Source organism: Rutidosis leptorrhynchoides, chromosome 1, assembly GCF_046630445.1.
Source record: "Rutidosis leptorrhynchoides isolate AG116_Rl617_1_P2 chromosome 1, CSIRO_AGI_Rlap_v1, whole genome shotgun sequence".
NCBI classification, from domain to species: Eukaryota; Viridiplantae; Streptophyta; class Magnoliopsida; order Asterales; family Asteraceae; genus Rutidosis; species Rutidosis leptorrhynchoides.
The window spans coordinates 492,936,023-492,947,844 of record NC_092333.1 but is presented as its reverse complement, the minus strand read 5'-3'; the positions used below and the strand labels follow the sequence as shown (position 1 = coordinate 492,947,844).

The 11,822-nt window shown below is 30.5% G+C and overlaps 1 non-coding gene across 1 annotated transcript; it reads right to left on the bottom strand.

Annotated features, from left to right (window-relative positions):
• Nucleotides 1-2,204: 2,204 nt before the first annotated feature.
• LOC139887168 (small nucleolar RNA R71) lies at nucleotides 2,205-2,311 on the bottom strand. The gene has a single exon (XR_011773009.1). It is a non-coding gene; the product is annotated as a small nucleolar RNA R71 (small nucleolar RNA).
• Nucleotides 2,312-11,822: the final 9,511 nt, after the last annotated feature.

Here is an 11,822-nt window from a genome sequence, read left to right as displayed (position 1 = left end):
GTACGATTAGGTACACTGCCTATAAGTGTTGTAGCAAGGTTTAGATATATCCATTCTATAAATAAATAAATATCTTGTGTAAAATTGTATCGTATTTAATAGTATTTCGTTATAAAAATAATACTATTTCCTAGTACACCTCGCATACATCAAGTATTTTTGGCGCCGCTGCCGGGGACAATTCTGCTTAAACGCCGGAAGCGCAACGCTATAGAAAAAAAAAGATTTTTATTAATTTTTAGTTTACTTTTATAAAAATACGCTTTTGTAAAAAAATATACGTTTTAAATTTTAAAAACCGAAAATATAAAAAGAAAAACAAAAATATAAATATTTTTAAGAGTTAGTTAAATATATAAGTTTTATAAAGTTTCTTTATTTTTCTTTTTTAAAAATATAAGTTTTATATAAATATTCTATATATTTAAAACAGAAAAATAGAAAAAAAAATATAAAAGAAATCTACTCGGCCCGTACTGTAGCAGCCCAATTTCAGGCCCAAAAATCTACTCCATGCGATCGCATGGATTTTTAACGTGAGGACCATGCGATCGCATGGCCCTGTCAGACACGCCACATTTGACCTAGTTTCGCATTAATTACGGAGTATATTTAATTATTATTATTATAAAACCCTAATTAGGGTTTTGTTATTTAATTAATTAAGTTAGTTTTAGTATTTAATTTATATATTTAGTTTAATTAGTTTAATTAAATTATAAAATTAATAGTTTTAATAAATAAATAATATAAAAATAGTATTTTTATAAAAATTGTACTTTTTACAACTTTAAGTATATTTTTATATTTTGTTCCTTTTTAATTTATTTTAGCGTAATATTTGTATTTTTCGCTCGTATTTAATTCTAAGATATAGTTTTTGCCATAGTTATTTTTATTTCTAGATTTTTAGGCTTTGCCGTAAAATCACTTAAGTGCTTTTTCTTTAGACTAAGATTTAGGTGCTTTAGAATTTTGCGACGCCGTTTTTAAGTTTTAGTACCTTTTTAAGTTATTTTCATTTGGGATATAATATTTCTTTTAAGCTTTAATATTTTTAGACGCAACTTTTAATTCTTAGATTTTAGTGCTTTTTAAGTTACGACGCGCTACTTTCTTATTTTTATTTTTCGACGCCTATTATTTTTCGACTTTTTATTTTTCGACGCGCTCTTTTTCTTTCTTATTTCTCGACACTCTAGTTTTTAGGACTTAGATTTTTTTTCCTATTTCTTCTCTAAAATTTCTTTAAATTACGAAAAATTATTTTAAGCGGTTAAATTGATAGACATCAAAATTTTCTGGTTCGTAGTAATAGTTGGATTTGTACGTGGATTGGGTTATTGGAGCCAAACAGTACTCAATTATATTGAGACCAAACGAATCCTGCCCCTCTGCTGCATCTTTTGGCTATTCGAAACGTGGGCAAAATCAGAAAAGTCTATTAATTTGATAACTTATATAATTTTTCTTATTTTTATAACTAATAGGATATTCAGTGAATGCACCGAGCAAAACGTTCACCACCTTTTGTACGTTCACCACCTGTAACTCGATCTAGACATCTAGAAAATATTGTCGCCGTTGATTTTTCTTTAGAATCGTCATACAGTCGACCAAGTACTCTAATTCAAATTTCCGATAATCCATTTTTTGAACCCAACCTCACAATTGAGAATCCGGAGAATATTCAGGGAGGATTCCGAGATCCTGAACCACTAATCTTTCCTCCGGAACCACCAATCATTCAAACAGAGATTGTTGAGGAACTAACCATTAAATCAGAATCCTCTAGTGATTCAGATTCAACAAATTCAATTATGGAGAATCTGGAACCTTTAAGTATGGAGGACCGAATGAGAGCTAAACGCACTGGCCAAGGTCACGCAATTACTCAACCTGACATAAATGCGCCAGATTATGAAATCAAAGGACAAATCCTACACATGGTAACTAATCAATGCCAATTTAGTGGTGCGTCGAAGGAAGATCCAAATGAACATCTTCGTACATTTAATAGGATCTGCACTCTATTTAAAATTCGAGAAGTTGAGGATGAACAGATATATCTCATGTTATTTCCCTGGACTTTAAAGGGAGAAGCCAAAGATTGGTTGGAATCGTTACCTGAAGGGGCGATTGATACATGGGACGTTTTAGTTGAAAATTTTCTCAAACAATTCTTTCCGGCATCTAAAGCCGTGAGACTTCAAGGAGAAATTGTTACGTTCACACAAAAGCCAAATGAAACTTTATATGAAGCGTGGGCCAGATTTGGAAAGTTATTAAGAGGATGTCCGCAACATGGTTTAGACAACTGTCAAATAGTACAAATCTTCTACCAAGGATGCGACATCACTACAAGGAAAGACATCGATATAGCAGCGGGTGGTTCTATTATGAAGAAAACCGCAACTGATGCTTATAAAATTATTGATAACACTGCTTCCCAATCACATGAGTGGCACCAAGAAAAAGATATCGTTAGATCATCTAAAGCAGCTAGAGCCGATTCTAGCCATGACTTAGATTCCATTTCTGCAAAGATAGATGCTGTCGAGAGACGAATGAAAAAGATGACTAAGGATATTCACTCAATACGAATTAGTTGTGAGCAGTGTGGAGGACCACATTTGACAAAAGATTGTCTCAGTATTGAACTAACAATGGAACAAAGAGAGAATGTTTCATACATAAACAAAAGGCCTGGAAATAATTATCAGAATAATTATCAACCGCCAAGACCGATCTACAATTAAAATCAGAATTATAACCGAAATGTTCCATACAACAACTAACAAGGTCCTAGCAATCAACAAATATCCAATAATACTTATAACCAGCAAAGACCTGTTTTTCAAAACAAATCACCACAAACAGATGATAAAAAGCCAAATTTAGAAGACTCGATGTCGAAGCTAGTTGATTCTCAAACTCAATTTTTCACATCTCAGAAACAAACCAATGAACAAAATGCTCAAGCATTTAGAAATCAACAAGCTTCTATTCAAAATCTGGAACAAGAAGTGAGCAACCTAGCAAGGTTGATAGGTGAAAGAAAACCGGGAAGTCTACCTAGTGATACTAATGCTACCCCCCGGAATGAAACAGCTAAAGCCATTACCACAAAAAGTGGTATCACACTTAAACCACCTGAAATACCTGTAATTTCTGATAATGCTATTCCTACTCCACAAGAACCACAACCTGAGCAAGATAAGGAAAAAGAACCGGTAGTTGAAAAGGTTAATGAAGATAACACAGTTAAGGCTAAACCTTATGTTAAACCATACCAACCACCACTTCCTTACCCGAGTAAAATGAGAAAAGAGAGATTTGAAGCCGAGCAATCCAAATTCTTGGATATGTTTAAACAGATAAATGTAAATCTTCCTTTCATTGATGTAATTTCAGGAATGCCTAGATATGCTAAATTTCTGAAAGATCTAATCACAAATAGAAAGAAAATGGAAGAACTCTCGGCTGTTACTATGAATGCTAATTGTTCTGCAGTGCTGTTGAATAAGATACCAGAAAAATTATCAGATCCAGGAAGTTTCACAATTCCATGTTTTCTGGGTAGTCTTAGTTCAATAGAAGCATTGGCAGATTTAGGTGCTAGTATAAATTTAATGTCGTATTCACTATACACTAAACTAGACCTTGGAGAATTGAAACCAACACGAATAAGCACACAACTAGCCGATAGATCAGTAAAATATCCTAGAGGGATAATGGAGAATATGCTAGTTAAAGTTGGAACTTTAGTATTTCCATTAGATTTTGTTATTCTGGACATGGAAGAAGATTCTCGAGTACCTCTCATATTAGGAAGACCATTCTTAAACACGGCTAAAGCAATGATAGACGTGTTCGGTAAGAAACTGACCCTAAGTATAGAGGATGAGAGTGTTACCTTTTCAGTTGATAGAGCAATGCAACAACCGCAATCTGCGGATGATACATGATATTATATTCAAACTATAGATTCACATGCAGAATTATTAGAAGAATTTCTAGAATTACAAGGAACGGGAGAATGTTCTTTAGGAGAAGGAACTGAACCAATTGATGAAACTGAAATGTTAGCTACACTTATGGCTAATGGATATGAATCAACAATAGAAGAAATTCAAATGCTAAAAGAAGAAGACAGATATCGATACAAATCATCAATAGAAGAACCACCGACATTAGAGTTAAAGCCACTTCCAAACCATTTGGAATACGCTTATTTACATGGTGAGTCTGAATTACCTGTAATAATATCGTCTTCTCTTACTGAAAATGAAAAATCTCAACTCATTTCTGTGCTAAAAGCTCATAAACCAGCCATTGCATGGAAAATTCATGATATTAAAGGAATAAGTCCTTCGTATTGCACACATAAAATCCTTATGGAAGAAGGTCATAAAACGTATGTGCAACGCCAACGAAGACTAAATCCTAATATGCAAGATGTTGTTAAGAAAGAAATAATTAAACTGCTTGATGCAGGTTTAATATATCCAATCTCTGATAGTCCATGGGTAAGCCCAGTTCAATGCGTACCTAAGAAGGGTGGCATGACTGTCATCACAAATGAGAAAAATGAGCTTATTCCTACTAGGACTGTAACAGGATGGCGTGTTTGTATTGATTATAGAAAATTAAATGACGCCACCAGAAAAGATCACTTTCCCTTACCGTTTATTGATCAAATGTTGGAAAGATTAGCCGGAAATAGTTACTATTGTTTTCTTGATGGTTTTTTCGGATATTTTCAAATTCCAATAACACCCGAGGACCAAGAGAAAACCACATTCACGTGCCCTTATGGTACTTTTGCTTACAAACGCATGCCATTTGGACTTTGCAACGCCCCAACAACCTTTCAAAGGTGCATGATGGCGATTTTTCACGACATGATAGAAGAATGCATGGAAGTTTTCATGGATGAGTTTTCAGTCTTCAGTGATACATTTGAATCATGTCTAGTTAATCTTGAACGAATGCTTATTAGATGCGAACAATCAAATCTAGTACTTAATTGGGAGAAATGCCATTTCATGGTTAAAGAAGGCATCGTTTTTGGTCATAAAATTTCAAAGGAAGGAATTGAAGTGGATAGAGCTAAAATAGATGTAATTGCTAAACTTTCACATCCCACCAATGTTAGAGGAGTTAGGAGTTTTCTAGGGCATGCCAGTTTTTACCGACGTTTCATAAAAGATTTTTCTAAAATTGCCACTCCTATGAATAAACTCCTAGAAAAGGATGCTCCATTTATCTTTTCAGATGAATGCATCAAATCTTTTAATATACTTAAAGAGAAACTCACTAATGCGCAAATCATGATAACTCCAAATTGGAATCTACCATTAGAACTTATGTGTGATGCAAGTGATTTTGCAATGGGAGCCGTTTTAGGACAAAGGATTGAAAAATGATTTCAACCTATATATTTTGCTACTAAGACGTTACAAGGAGCACAAACAAATTACATAACTACTGAAAAAGAACTCCTTGCTATTGTCTTTGCTTTTGACAAATTTCGTTCATATCTAGTTCTAGGTAAAACGGTGGTCTATACCGACCATTCTGCTCTTAGATACCTATTTTCGAAACAAGATGCTAAACCAAGATTAATCCGCTGGATCTTACTCTTACAAGAGTTCGATATTGAAATTTGAGATAAAAAGGGAGCAGAAAATCTCGCCGCTGATCATCTTTCTCGTCTTAAAAATTCCGAATTAGAAGTTCTAAATGAGTCGGCCATACAAGACAACTTTCCTGATGAATATCTATTGAAGATAGATTATAATGAAATTCCATGGTTTGCAGACTATGCAAACTACTTAGTATGTGAATTCCTTGAAAAAGGATTATCGTACCAAAAACGAAAGAAATTCTTTAGTGATATAAAACACTATTTCTGGGAAGATCCACATTTGTTTAAAAGTTGTCCCGATGGAATAATACGCCGATGTGTATTCGGGAATGAAGCTTGTCAAATCTTAAACTATTGTCACACAGGACCAACAGGAGGGCATTATGGGCCTCAACTTACAGCAAGAAAAGTTTACGATGCTGGATTCTATTGGCCTACAATTTTCAAAGACGCACACCTTCTTTGCAAATCCTGTGATGCTTGTCAAAGGGCCGAAAAAATAAGTCAACGTGATGAAATGCCACAAAATGTCATTCAAGTATGTGAAGTATTTGACATTTGGGGTATTGACTTTATGGGTCCATTTCCAAAATCTCATAATAATCTATATATTCTCGTTTCCATTGATTATGTATCTAAATGGGCGAAAGCACAAGCTCTCCCAACTAACGATGCACGAGTTGTAGTCAACTTTTTAAAACATCTTTTTGCTAGGTTCGGAATACCGAAAGCTTTAATAAGTGATCGGGGTACTCATTTTTTGTAATAATCAACTTGAGAAAGTTCTTATAAGATATGGAGTAACTCATAAAATCTCCACTGCTTATCATCCACAAACAAGTGGACAAGTTGAAAATACCAACCGAGCTTTGAAACGTATTTTAGAGAAAACTGAAAGGACCCGTTCATATACATTATAAACGATTCACAATAGTTGATTACATTGCGAGGTATTTGACCTCTATATGATACATTTTACAAACATTGCATTCGTTTTTAAAAGACAATCTTTCTTTACATCGAAAATTGACAGGCATGCATACCATTTCATAATATCCACTATCCAACTATAAATTGATTTAATAATAATCTTTGATAAACTCAATGACTCGAATGCAACGTTCTTCGAAATATGCTATGAAAGACTCCAAGTAATATCTTTAAAATGAGCAAATGCACAACGAAAGATTTCTTTAACACCTGAGAATAAACATGCTTTAAAGTGTCAACCAAAAGGTTGGTGAGTTCATTAGTTTGTCATAATCATTTATTTCCATCATTTTAATAGACCACAAGAATTTCATTTCCAGTTCTCATAAATATACGTCCCATGCATAGAGACAAAAATAATCATTCATATGGTGAACACCTGGTAACCGACATTAACTGGATACATATAAGAATATCCCCTATCATTCCGGGATCCTCCTTCGGACATGATATAAATTTCGAAGTACTAAAGCATCCGGTACTTTGGATGGGGTTTGTTAGGCCCAATAGATCTATCTTTAGGATTCGCGTCAATTAGGGTGTCTGTTCCCTAATTCTTAGATTACCAGACTTTAATAAAAAGTGGCATATTCGATTTCGATAATTCAAACATAGAATGTAGTTTCAATTACTTGTGTCTATTTCGTCAAACATTTATAAAAGCGCATGTATTTTCAGTCCCAAAAATATAAAGGGTAAAAAGGCAAATGAAACTCACCATACTGTATTTCGTAGTAAAAATACATATAACATCATTGAACAAGTGCAAGGTTGGCCTCGAATTCACGAACCTAAATTAATTATATATATTTATGTGTTGGTCAATATTTGTCTAACAAATTAGGTCAAGTCATAGTGTACCACAATCCTAATGCTCGAGACTAATATGCAAAAGTCAACAAAAGTAAATTTGACTCAAAATAATTTCCAAAAATCTATACATGATTAATATATAGTTTAAATATCGTTGTTTTATATTTTTAAATATTTTTAAAAGATTTATTAGAATAAATAATATAATTTATTTATTAATAAATAAAATTTTATATTAAATTTATATAATAAAATATACTTTTATATATATTAAGTAATAAAATTTATAGGGTTCATTTAATATCATAAAGATAATATGATAGGTATTATTAAAGTAAGTTATTACACGTAGTAAAATATGTTTGTATCACATATTTATTTGATAAAATAATATCTATAATGCTAGTAAGTAAAAGTTGTATTATTTTGTAATAATAATTATTATTATAAAAATATCAATATTTATAATTACTAAGATGACATTAGATAAAACGATAATTCTAATTATGATAACTTTAATATTTACGATAATTTTTAATATTATCTTTAAAATAATAATTCTATTTAAAATAATAATAATAATAATGATATTTTATAGTAACAATGACATTTCTATTAAAATGATAATTTTTGTTAAAATGATAGTTTTAATACTAACGATACTTTTAATAATAATAGCAATGATAAAAATAATAAGAACGATAATTTTATCTAAATCAATATCTTATAATATTTTAATTTCATCATGATACTCTTACCCATTATTTCCTAATCGTTTCGTTTAATAGCTTTTAATCGTCTTTTATATCGTGTTCATAATAATGATAATGATAGTAATCAAAATAATTAGGTGTTACAAATATTTATTTTAATTACACTAATATTAATAATGATAGTTACTATAACATTATTAACGATAATACTAATAATTATCTTAATGATAATATAGTAATAATAATAATAACAATAAAAATAACCATTTTTAAATAATGATATATATATTAATAATGATAATAATAATAATAATAATAATACCAATAATAATAATAATAATAATTGGATAATAATAATAATACTAATTATAACTTTAACGATAATAACGATAGTAATAATAAAAAAAAATAACAATTTTTAATGATAAATCCCTTTTATTGATAAAGATAATAATAATGATAATAATAAGATAAAGCTAGAACGACGATAAAAACGACGATAATAATAATCATTTTTAATAAAAATATCGAAAATTCAATTGATTATAACTTCTAATCCGTTCATCGAAACCATTCGATATCTAAAGGAAAAGTTCTTTATTTTTTGCTAGCTTTCCAAGGACATGCATATCTTATACCTTATCTCAACCGAAAGTGTAACTAATTCAACATTCAACCTAACCTGTCTAAGGGCAATATCAAAAGTACAAGCATGCATAATCCTAAATACTCGAGCACTAGGTAGGGATACACTATTAGTATGTAAAAGTTAAATTATGAGTACTCACGTATCAATATTGAGATTCAATATTGCAGGAAAGGTACGTAGACGCAACGGAAATGATAAACACTATATTGACCTCACGAGCATACCCATGAACCATACTCGATCACCTCCATAGCTATAACCCATAATTTCCTTAATCCTATCCTACTCGAAAAACAATTTTGAAATCACTCGGACAGCACTCCGTCGTAATATTTTATGTATACTAATAATATCTTGAAATAATACGGAGTAAATATATATATGTAAATCGATTGAGAGAGTTTAGAGAAAAATATTTTCAAGTTTCTATGAAATAATGAAACCTATTGAATTCTATTTATAATAGATTTTTGAATTATTAAAGTGAATTATTAAAGTATGAATTATTAAAGTGAATTATTAAAGTATGAATTATTAAAGTGAATTATTAAAGTATGAATTATTAAAGTGAATTATTAAAGTATAAATTATTAAAGTGAATTATTAAAGTTAAAGTAAAGTAAAAATAAAGTAAAGGTAAAGTTAAATATAGTAAAAGTATAAAACTATGTACGTATAATACGCGTATAAATATATATAATATTAATTTAAATCGTTATATATATAAAATAAAATATAAATATCGTTATCTTTATCATACTAGTTAAGTAATGAGTTGTCAAAAGTGGTTATAGATATTTATAAAAGTTATATACGTTTTAATAATTAAGTTCTTTTTAAACTGAAAACGTTTTTGTACGTTTGAAACTAAATAGATCAATCGAGTCTTTATGAGATTCAATCTTCCACTATCCTTTGTCTAGTTCTCAATGATTGACAATTTGTTCTTATTTATAAATCACTTTACCATTTTCCGAATATTGTTAAAATGGAAAGATTTCTCAAATCAACGTGGGCCTTTCAACAGAGACTTGTAATCATAATTCAATATATCTGATAATTCAATCATTTGATCTTATTTTCTAATTCCATTGATAAACATTTTAAAAAAGATACAATCATATAAAGTATTTAATCTAATATTTTGTTTACGTTTCAAGTTATAATATATATACACATATACATATATAATCATATTCGTTTAATGGTTCGTGAATCGTTGGAACTTGGTCGAGGTTGAATGAATGTATGAACATAGTTTAAAATTCTTGAAATTTAACTTAACAAATATTGCTTATCGTGTCGGAAACATATAAAGATTAAAGTTTAAATTTGGTTGGAAATTTCCGGGTTGTCACAAAAACCGTAGGATCAAATTCGAAGGAATGGTCCATTAAATTAGAGGATGCACTCTGGGCTTTTAGAACAGCCTACAAAACTCCAATTGGAACCACACCTTTTAAACTCGTTTACGAAAAAGCATGTCATCTTCCAGTAGAAATTGAACACAAAGCATTTTGAGCTTTGAAGACATGTAATCTTGATTTACATGAAGCCGGACGTCTACGATTAAGTCAGCTAAACAAATTAGAAGAATTAAGACTTGAAGCATACGAAAATTCGTTAATCTATAAGGAAAGAACGAAGAAATGGCATGATAAAAGAATCAGAAGTTCAAAAGAATTTAAAGAAGGAGATAGAGTTCTTCTTTTCAATTCACGATTCAAGCTATTTCCTGGAAAATTGAAATCAAGATGGTCTGGACCATTCATAGTCAAAAGAGTTTTTCCATACGGAACAATAGAATTAATAAATTCAAATGGGATTGAATTTAAAGTTAATGGTCACAGAGTTAAACATTACATAGATAGTCCAATGGAAGTTGACAATGAAGTTAATCACAATTTCGACACCACAGCTAACTAAGTGTGGGGAGAATCAAGTCTTTAAAGGATAATATGTATTTCTGTTAGAGTTAGATGTTCTGTTTTCGTGTAGTTCTCGAAAATGGAACCCGAATGGTCTTTCCCTAGCAGACCCCAAAGAACTAGTCTTCTCCCCCCATTCTGAATTTTTATTTTTTTTAGGTTTTACGAGATGAAGACTTCCTGTGAACTAAACCATGGTCTAATGCTACATGCTTTGATCACTAAACGTAATAATGACACCCTTCCAAGTGAAATAGTATCATTAATCAGAGGTAAATTGGACGGAGTAAGAAAAGAATCCAGGAACGAAAATAATAAGTTACAATTTGGTAAAGGAAAATCAAAATCCGCAGCGAAAAGAAGAGCACGACACCTTGAAAGATGTCACAAATGCGGAAAATGGTCACACGAAGGTAAATGTTCAAATAATCAAACCTATTCAAATACCGAATTTGTTACGCTATGCAGAGATGGACCATTCATATGTTTAGAAGAAAAAACGTTGAATGCTCGAGGTTACGCCTATGTAGCTATGGAAAACCAATTAGTCCGACTATCTTATGAGTGGGCTAGAGCATATCACTAAGAAATCTATCTCACATGTAAGTATGTACTGTTTTCATTTTTATTTTTATTTTTATTGCTTTGAACCTTTTGATAATAAACGCTAAATCGTTCGCTATAAAGTATTAAATTGGTACTCAATAAAATTAGGTTTTGCGACCGAAATTATTGATATCATACAAAAATTTATTACATCACTACAAAATTTACCGTTTATTCTTAAGGTATAAATATCTTTAATTAATCAACTCAAAATATTTCAAAAATTCGTCATGAGTTAAACTAGGTTATGAAACCGAAATTACTTTACCGAAAAGAGGGGCGTATATTTTTGATAATATTTGATTGATTAAAGTGGGATAAAAGACCAAAAAGATTTTTAATTTTAATTTTTACCATTTTTTTAAAATTAATATTTAAAAATTAAATTAATATTGTGAAACTTTTTAAAATCAATATATTTCAATTTGTAAATATTTGAAAAATTAATATTTTTAATATAAGTTTGTATGTAT